This window comes from Monodelphis domestica, chromosome 3 (genome assembly GCF_027887165.1).
Source record: "Monodelphis domestica isolate mMonDom1 chromosome 3, mMonDom1.pri, whole genome shotgun sequence".
Classification (NCBI taxonomy): domain Eukaryota; kingdom Metazoa; phylum Chordata; class Mammalia; order Didelphimorphia; family Didelphidae; genus Monodelphis; species Monodelphis domestica.
The window spans coordinates 370,390,368-370,400,091 of NC_077229.1; the positions used below are offsets into that span (position 1 = coordinate 370,390,368).

Here is a 9,724-nt window from a genome sequence, read left to right on the forward strand (position 1 = left end):
AGTTTTGTTATATGATTATAATAGATTAATATTGTAACATATGGAATAATGAACAAGGCAAACACAAAAAAAAAATGAAAAAAAAAACATAAGAAATGTTGCTAAGTGAAGTGAGAAGAACCAAGGGAACAGTGTACATAATAATAGCAACAATTCACAATGATCAACTATGAATGACTTCACTGTTATCACCAATGAAAAATCCAAGACAGCTCCATGGAATTCTTAACTGTAAACCTTAAAATTTCTTAGACTTATAAATGTTGGAAATTTCACCATTGGGAAATTTCATACTTGAAAAATTTTCTATTGATAGTGGGAACTCTATTGGAATGTGAACCCCATTGGCATGGGAGGTTCCTCCTCCTCCCTTCTTAAGATTACTTTAGGACAGAAACCTTTTGCTGAACAATGGAAAGGGCTTTGACCTATGCTTAAGCATAGAACAGGAAGTTCTTTGAGTCATGATTGATTTTAGAATTGATACAATAGAGATACTTGGAATGACAGAACCAGGTCTTGGAAAATACAATTTCCACCCCACTCAGTCCTAACAGGATTTAGGAAGGGCTGCAGAATATATCAAAATTTAATTATTTGAGAATATGACCTTCAACAGACATGTGCAAAGCCACAGACATCTGGGCGGTCCTGGGTTAAGGTAGAGCCACCATTGGCACAGGGAAGACATGGACAGTGATTGGTAGATGTGAGAACTGAGGGGAGGGAACTTGGATGGTTTCCTTAAAGATAGAGGGGTCTGAGGACTAGAGGTGGAGGGTTGGAGAGGTTTTTGCTCTGAGAGGTGGTGCTTTGAGAAGTTTGCTCTGAAGGAAGCTGGAGGTGGAGGCCCCTGAGACTCTTTCTCCATTTTGGTCACGTGAGTGATAGGGACTGATCTCTTTTCTTTGCCTCAGCTATCTAAGGGCTTGGGCCTTTTGGCCCAGCCTAAACAGAAGGAGTATTTAAGCCCTATTCCCTTCTCTCCCCTTTCTTTCTCTCTCTCTCTCTCCCTCTCTCTATCTCTAATACCTTTCTTCCTCCTGTTTGTAATTAAACTCCATAAAAGGTTGACTGCTGACTTGAGTTTTCATTTAGGAATTACATAGCTGAATTCCTTGGCGACCTTAAATTAATATATATCAGTCTTTTAAAGTGATTTCCTTGTCACATAACAAAGAAGGCTATCCACCAACACAGAACTGCTGGTGTCTGAATGCAGATTGAAGCATATCATTTTCCACTTCATTTCCTTAATTTGTTTTTTTTTTAGTTTAAGTGATATGTGTCTTCTTTAACAGGATGACAAACATGGAAAGATGCAATGCGTAATAACACATATATAGCCAAATTATATTGCCTCCTGTCTCAAGGAGATTGGAAAGGAGAAAACATGGATTATAAAATATTAGAAAATGATTATTAAAAGTATATTTCATGAAATCTGAAAACAGTATAATAAAAAATAATAACTTGAAGGACAATAGATAAAAGAGGATTTTACCTGATTATTTCAGTGAGGAGAAAAGGAAAACAAATAACTAGATAAAGTAAATAAAGAAAAAAAAGGAACTATAAGTTATGTAAAACTAAAACTAGAGAAAGTGGAAATCTATGACATAAGGGTCTGAGGGTAAGAAGCAGGATCACTGAGATAGGATTCACTTAAAATAGATAAAACTGAAATAACTGATAAGGTGAACTGTGTTTACAAAGGAAGAGGGATAAATCTAAATTGTATAGCTTTAAGAGTAAATGACTTAAGCCGTTCAATAAAATGAAAAGAAGTTGCATTTTGAACAAGAAAAAAAAATCCCTACAATTTAATTCTCAGAAGAAACATGTAAAAAATAAACAATACATCAGATGAAATGAAATGATAAGATGATCAGATGAGAATTCAAAATAGAAGGCATAGTGCTTGCTTCAGCAGCACCTATACTAAAATTGAAATGATACAGAGAAAAATAGTATGGCCTCTGTGAAAGGATGACACACAAAATAGAAGTTATAGTTCACATATCAGACATAGCAAAAATGGACATTTGCAACCTAAAAAGGAATAATGTCCAAAAAGGAAATTAGCATTTGCTGAAAGAAGTCAAAATTAATATTAAACTAATCTGCTCATTAACTCAACATCTAAAAAAGGAAACCATGAGGAGACCTAAAGTACCACAATGAACAGAATAGATTTTGGCATATCTCTCTCATTTTTGAGGATGTCTAACAAAGGAAAAACAAAATACAAAATGTAATTAAACAAATTGAAGGAAAAGCAAAGTAAAAAATAATAAAAGACACTGATTTTTCTAAATGGGTTGTATCCCTGTTTTGTGTGTAAGATCTTCATTACCACTGATGGTTATAGCAAGATAGCAGAGACTAGGATGCCCAAAAGGAAAATGGGAACAAGATTCTGATGTTCCCAAGTGGAAGTCTAGGTGAGGGAAATGTAAAACCTTTAGATTATTATCCAAGAGGAATTCCCCCCCCCCCAAATACAAACTCAAGCTATATGCCAGAGATCAGAGTTTGACCCCAGGGTTACAAAAATCTAATATAAAGTTGAATTTAATACATGCCTGAAAAACCAAGTTCTAAAAGAGTTCAGACTAAGATTTCAGATGAAGAATTCATTTCAGTTTGGGACAGAAATTAACTGGGACCTTTTAAAGAAGATACCATTTGATCTTGATAACAGAGCTATCTCAAAATGGCATAGAGTGCTTTGGGACATTTTTCAAGCAGACTGGACAATCAACTGTGAGGGATATAATGGAACATATTCTTCCATTAGGCAGAATGTTGGACAAGCTGACCTCTAGAATTCTTTTTTCAGTGCAAGGATTCTATAATGATATAAAGGTTCTGACATGGGAAATGAATAAGACTAATCAAAAGAGTTCACCTTTATAGAAAACTTTAAGGTTTACAAAGCAGTAGACAAAATAGGGGCTCTATGGAAGAACTAAAGATATGTTAGGAAGCATGTAGAAAGGGCAGCACAGAACAGTGAAAAATGCTGCAAGTGAAATTAGAGGACCAACATTGGAATGACAGTTCTGCTACTTACTATCTTAGTGATCACGCTAAATCATAACTTTTTGTGACTCTATTTCCTCCTTGGACAAAATGAGGAAGTCAAATAGATTACCTCTGTGGATTCTTTCAACCCATAAGCCTAACATTCTAGAGACAAGGGGGTTTATTAGTTTCTGATGTATGGCATTTTACAGCTAATGAAATCAGCTACAGCTAATGAAATCAGCAAACTAACATACTTTTAAACAAGTGGGTTCAGAATACTATTGAAACTCCTATAGGATAAGATATGCGGAGTCTCTTCTAAGATCCAGAAAAAAATGTACTTTGTTCTTTTATAATCCCATTACCATTATTTTTAAACGTGGAAATATATAACAGTAACAAAAATTCATATTCTCTGGTTTATTGTATGATAGCAGATATAGAAATAAAGTGCCATATCATTGCTGCCAAGTTGTCAAAGTTGTATATTTTGCTGTGACCTAGAATGTTTGGTTCTGTTTTTTAACATTATAAAATTCACTTTTAGAAAGGTAAGAGCAAAAGTAATGTAAAAGAATATATTTACTTTTAAAGTTTACATTGTACAGCTAGTTACAGGACAACAAAAAGTCGAAAGAGTAAGTTGCAATATCAGTCCAATATTTAAAACCCCTTTGGAAATTATAGCAAGATAACTGAGTAAGAAGCTGTATGTAAGCCTAACTCTGTTTCATCACCTAAAGTCACAAGAAATAGTTCAAATAAATAAAAAGAACAATAACATAAAGAGAAAAAAATTCTTCATAAAGAAAAACCCCACTGGGGAAAAAGGGCGAATAGAGGAAAGAAATCAGAAAACAGACAAAAATAACAAATCCTTAGTAGAATGGGAAAATGTTAAAGTGAACAAGATTGAGAGAAAAAAAAAATCTTAGAGGAAAAAAACCACACTGCCTACAACTAGACCCTTGCAAATAAGTTTGGAAATACTGAAACAACTCTTAAAGTAAATGAGGATATTAAAAAAAAAAGGAATGAAGTTGAATAGGGCAAGAGAACAAAAATTTATTAAATGATTAAAAGCTTATATTCAAGGTACTGTGCTTCATGAATATTATCTCATTTGATCCTTACAGCATGCCTGAGACACAAGAGCTTTTATAATTTGTATTTTCCTGTTGAAGAAAATGAGGCAGGAAGAGCTTAAATAAAAGTTTGACTTTCAAAGAGTCAAACAGTTTCAGAGGCCACATTTGAATTCAAGTATCCCTTATTCTAGATGCAGCACTTTATCTATTGCAACAGTTAATATATGGGAATATAAGTAAAACATTTTTAAATCATTATTTATTTTAATAGCTTCTAACATTTTTGATTACTGAATTCTCTTTCTCCTTTCCACCATTCCCACACACACTGAAAAGGCAAGAAATGTTGTTAAATTACATATGAAATCATACCAGACAGATTTCTATATTAGCTATATCACAGAAATACAAACACAAAGGGAAAATTGTACTTCAATTTTTATGCAATTTGTTAATTATCCATCCAGAAGAGGATGACATTTTTGTATTAAGAATCATTTTGTATTGTCTTGGATAATTGTTTTCATCAGCATGCTAAATTTTTCACACCTGACCAACATTATCACATGACTATTATTGTGTATAGTGTCCACCTGGTTCAATTTTCATCCATGTTAATTGATCTTCCCATATTTTTCTGGAATCATCTCTTATCATTTCTTATAGCACAGAATTATACAGTTAAAACACATGCCACAATATAGTCAACTATTCTCCAATTTATGGGCATCCCCTCAACTTCAAATTTGCCATCTCAAAAATGACTGTGATAAATATTTTTGTATGTATAGCTTCTTTTCCTTTTAATTGATTCCCTTTGAGGAACATACCTTGTAGTGTCATTTCTGTGTCAAAGAGTATTCATATTTTTATAGCCCTTTGGGCATAATTCCAAGTTGTTCTGCAGAATATTTGGATCAGTTCACAACTTCAGCAACAGTTTATTCATGTACATATTTTCCCTCATCACTTCTAGAATTTGACATTTCTGATAGATGTTAGGTATTACCTTAGAGTTATTTTAATTTTTATTTCTCTAATCACTAGTGATGTTGAATATTTTTTTCATATGACTATAGATTGATTTAGTTTCCTTCTTCTGAAAACTGTCTATTTATATCCCTTGAATATCTGTGAATTGGAAAGTGGATCTTATTTTTAAAAATTTTAGCCTGTTCCCTACATATTTAAGAGATAGGATGTTTATCAGAGACACAATGTAATATTTTTCTTTTTTTTTTTGCTTTCTCCGAGATTATGATTGCTACCAATGCTTTTTTAAAATTTCAGCTGAAACTTAATAGATTCTGATCCCACTACTTATTTTAACTCTGTGAATGTGTGCTTTTGTTTTCTGTTTCATGTGTTTCTGCATAAAACAATATATTAATAGGTTCTAGATTATAATCAAGTCTGATACTGTTCTATGTGAACTCATTCATATGCAGAATTGTGATTAATTTAGATTTCCCTATATACTATTTTTTCTTGTAAATCCTTCTTTCTTTTTAATCCTGTCTCTCATCAAAAGTCTGTTTTGGTTCTGACCACTGCCTTCCTAAACTTGACTTTTCCTTCCTTGAATATGTCTTTTATATAAAATTTCCCCATTCTATTGCATCCAACTTTAAAGATCACCCTTTCATTTTTTAAAATCGTCTCAATATAATTTATTCTGTCAATATAGATTCCTTTTAATCTTAGGAAATACACATATTATCTTTCCTTATAAGAATGTAAAGAGTTTAATCTTACTGAGTCCCTTATCTTTTCTCCTTTATGTTTATTTTTATATGCTTCTCCTTAGTCTTGTATTTAACTGTAAATTTTGTCTTTAGCTCTGTCTTTTCATCCAAAATACTTGAACAATCTTTATTTCATGAAATGTTCACTTTTTTGTCTGAAGCATTTTCACTTTTTTGTTGGTTAGGCTATTTTTGGTTTTAATTCTAGGTACTTTACCATGGAGAATATAATATCCCAGCTCCTTCATTCCATCAACATAGAAGTCACTAAATCTATATGTTCCTTACTATAATTCTATTCTCTTTCTGAATGCATTCTTTATTTCTCTTTGACCTAGGACCTCTAGAACTTGGCTATAAAATTCCTGGGATTTTTAATTTTTGCATCTCTTTCAGAAAGTGATAAGTAGATATTTTCAATCTTTATTTTAACTTCTGGATCTAAGATATTAGGGCAGTTTTTCTTTATGTTTTTTTTTGGAAGCCTGATTTTTGACATCTAGAATCTCTTTTACTCATAGCTTAAGGTAGTCCAATAATTGTTAAAATGTCTTTCCTCAAACTATTTTCCAGGTTAGTTCTTTTGCAAATGATATATTTCATTGAAATTAAAACTGAAAGAATTCTGAAACAGAGAATTTATGGTTCAGAGCAAGAGATGAAAAAGCTTAACAAAACAATGAAAATCTGAATAACCAAACTGTAGAGGTAGAACACAAAAAAAGAGAGATGTATCTACAAATATTTGACTAGAAACAAAATCCACCACAATGGTAAATACATTTATAACCCTATGTAATCACAGTTCAAAAGACCATTGATATGGTTGTCCCTCATTATTGACAGAGATAAATATCCCAGAGTCATGGGATCTGTAAATCGGAGTTCACAAGAATGGGAGCAACCTCTCATTTCAGGTTTTGAGTCTGTTTCAAGTTGTTTTTCTTCTTGAAGTCAGTCTTAGAGCTCTTCCATTTTCTATCCTCAAGAGAGAGAATAGAAGAAGCTACTTCTAATTCAGGCTGATGGATCAAAAAAACTGGGAAGAACCTAGCATGAGAGGAATGGGCAGTCTCTAACATGTCCTTCTATATTTGCTATAATTGAGACCTCAGAAAGCTTTCCTTTGGGTTAGATTTAGGACTCTTTCATGGTGCTGACTTACCTCATTCTCAATGAAAAAAATTCTTTCACTCTCTATTGTTTGGTATGTAATTTCTTATTTATAAGTAGTCAAGACTTTGATCAGAGTCCTACTTTCCCAAATAATCAAATAGTGACCGAAAGTTATATTAAATCTGAAAGTAATGAAGGAGCCGCAAGCAGGGAGCTGCTTGGTCAGTACAGCACATATCACTATAGAACATCTGACCAACAGACCCCTGTCAGGGAACCTAAATATGCCAACGCCCAAAACTTAGAGTCCAGGAGAAACTTGTGGGCCACGTATGGTGGCTAGTGATATGCTGTCAGGCATTGGGTATAAAAGACTCTGCACTCACAACTGCAGGCTGAATTCTTGTGCCGAGCTTCCCGTGGTGTATACCAGAATAAAGGACCCTCCTGCTTGATTGCATTGTCTGGGGGTCTTCCATGGTGGTGGGTGACGAACTGGATCCTAACAGTAATACCCACTAGACATAATATTTAAAGGAATAGATTAGGGCAGCTGGTAACTCAGTGAATTGAGAGCCAGGCCTAGAGACGGGAGGTCCTAGGTTCAAATCTGGCCTCAGACACTTCCTAGCTGTGTGACCCTGGGCAAGTCACTTAACCCCCATTGCCTAGCCCTTACTGCTCTTTTGCCTTGAAACCAATATACAGTATTGATTCCAAGAAAGAAGGTAAGGGTTTAAAAAAATAAAATGAATGAATAGATCAAAATAATTCAAGCATTCTCTCTGGGGAGAACAGAGTAGCCAAATGTCTGCCTATATGATGCCCCTCTCAGAGGGAAATAAAGTCTCCCTCAGAGAAGAGTCAGGAATGCTAGGCAAAATTATCTATTCTGCCTCCCTTTCATTCACAGAATAAGACCCTCATGCTACATGTGGGGAACAACCCTTGCTATAACTATAAAATAAAGCAAGTGACCTCAAACTTGAAATATAAATATTTCAAATATATACAATAAAAAATCCATATGTATCATATTTCAGGAAAAATCTAAGAAAATTGAGGAGGAAACATTGTATTTAGATGATAAAATTCATAGTAATTGAAAAAGTCATCACCTTAGAGCAATTCCTGGTGTACTTTCTCTCTGTGTTTCTCTCTATCTCTCTCTCTCCCCCCCTTCTGTTTCTGTCTGTCTATCTCTCTCTGTATATGTCTCTCTCTCATACACACATACATACCACACAAGCATACACATACAAATATTATTACAAAATAAAAAAAAATATCAGTATCAAAGGGGAACAAATTCACAAATTGCTGATATAATTCTAATTGATTTTTACAGAATTACTTGTTACCTGAGAAATTAATAAAGTCTGGGAAATACTACTATCCTCTTTCAAAAATAAAGTTATTGGTATGTCTAATTAACTCATTCAGAATCACTGGCTATTTTCCTATACGAAAGAAAGTGGATCTTAAAAATGTTGCTGATTTTGAATTTCTCTTGAGAAAGCCGTAGCTGAGCAGAATGTGTCACATAAAAACTCAAGTGATAAAAATAACAAAGAAAAACAAGTCCACACAGAATGAAAAGCCTGAGAGATGACACCTTATTTACATGCTGCAAGGAGCAGACATGACTATTGTCACTGAAGTTTCACCTTGTCTAAGGGTAACTGAGAGAAGAAAGAGAATAACTCTGGGCTCGCATGATGAGACAGAATACTCAAAAGTTAGAAAGGAAAGTGGAGAATGCAAATGACTCAATATTTCTTGATTTTAGCCATTCATATGTTAAGGCTATTCAAGCAATGAATTAATACTATAGGATGTATTCAAGGACTCATGAATCATTCTTTTACTATATGTCAATAAGTTATATGTAAATATAATTTATTGGTAACTTTAGAATGAAGGAATTTAGGACTGTACTGAACAGAGAAAGAAGTTGCCTGTTGTTGAGCTTTTTCTCCTTTCCTCCCTCCATATTCCATCATCTTACCATATTCCTTTCCCTAAGCATAAGAATTCCTAACTTAAGGCTTTGGGTTTCATCCCTTAATACTTTGTTATATGAGAAAAAGTAATATACTGTAACTTGTTATAGAACCTTAGACAAGGCACTTCATATATATGGGATTCAGTTTTTCCATCCAAAAAATCAAAGAATAGAACTAAATGACTTCTAAAGAATCTCTCATAATGTATCTGTTTCTATGAAAAATTAATTGATGCCAAGCAATTTTTGCCTGATTGTATATTTTCATATGTCTGTATTGGAGGAATTAATATTTTAATTGTGTATGACACATAGACAGAGGGAAAACAAAGCACCTTAGAGGCATTCCAAATGTCTCATTTTAAGATTGAGGAAACTAAGGCCAAGAGCAGCAAAAGGAACTGTTCAAAGTCATAGATCCTTGTTAGAGTTAGAGATGAACCTTGAGCCTGCCTCTCCTAAACACTAGCCAGTCAAATCCTCTTTTTACTATGCTATTCCAAAGTATTAAATCAATCATGAATACCATAACTAGATTATTCATCTAATTTACCAAATACCTATTCCAAAATCTTCAAAGACTTTATGAAATGAAAACTTTGGCAGATATTTTAAATGGCAGCTCAACACAAATTATCCTCATTTCTTTGTGTCAATTTGAAACCCAGGAATATAAAAGTTCATCTTTGAAAAAAATGCATATTTATTAGCCATTGGTTGATTAAGTTGGTCCAATATTT

At 33.5% G+C, this 9,724-nt stretch overlaps 1 non-coding gene across 1 annotated transcript; it reads left to right on the forward strand.

Annotated features, from left to right (window-relative positions):
- The first annotated feature begins 1,917 nt into the window (after positions 1-1,917).
- LOC130458601 (U6 spliceosomal RNA) lies at positions 1,918-2,025 on the forward strand. The gene has a single exon (XR_008918016.1). It is a non-coding gene; the product is annotated as a U6 spliceosomal RNA (small nuclear RNA).
- The last annotated feature ends 7,699 nt before the right edge of the window (positions 2,026-9,724 follow it).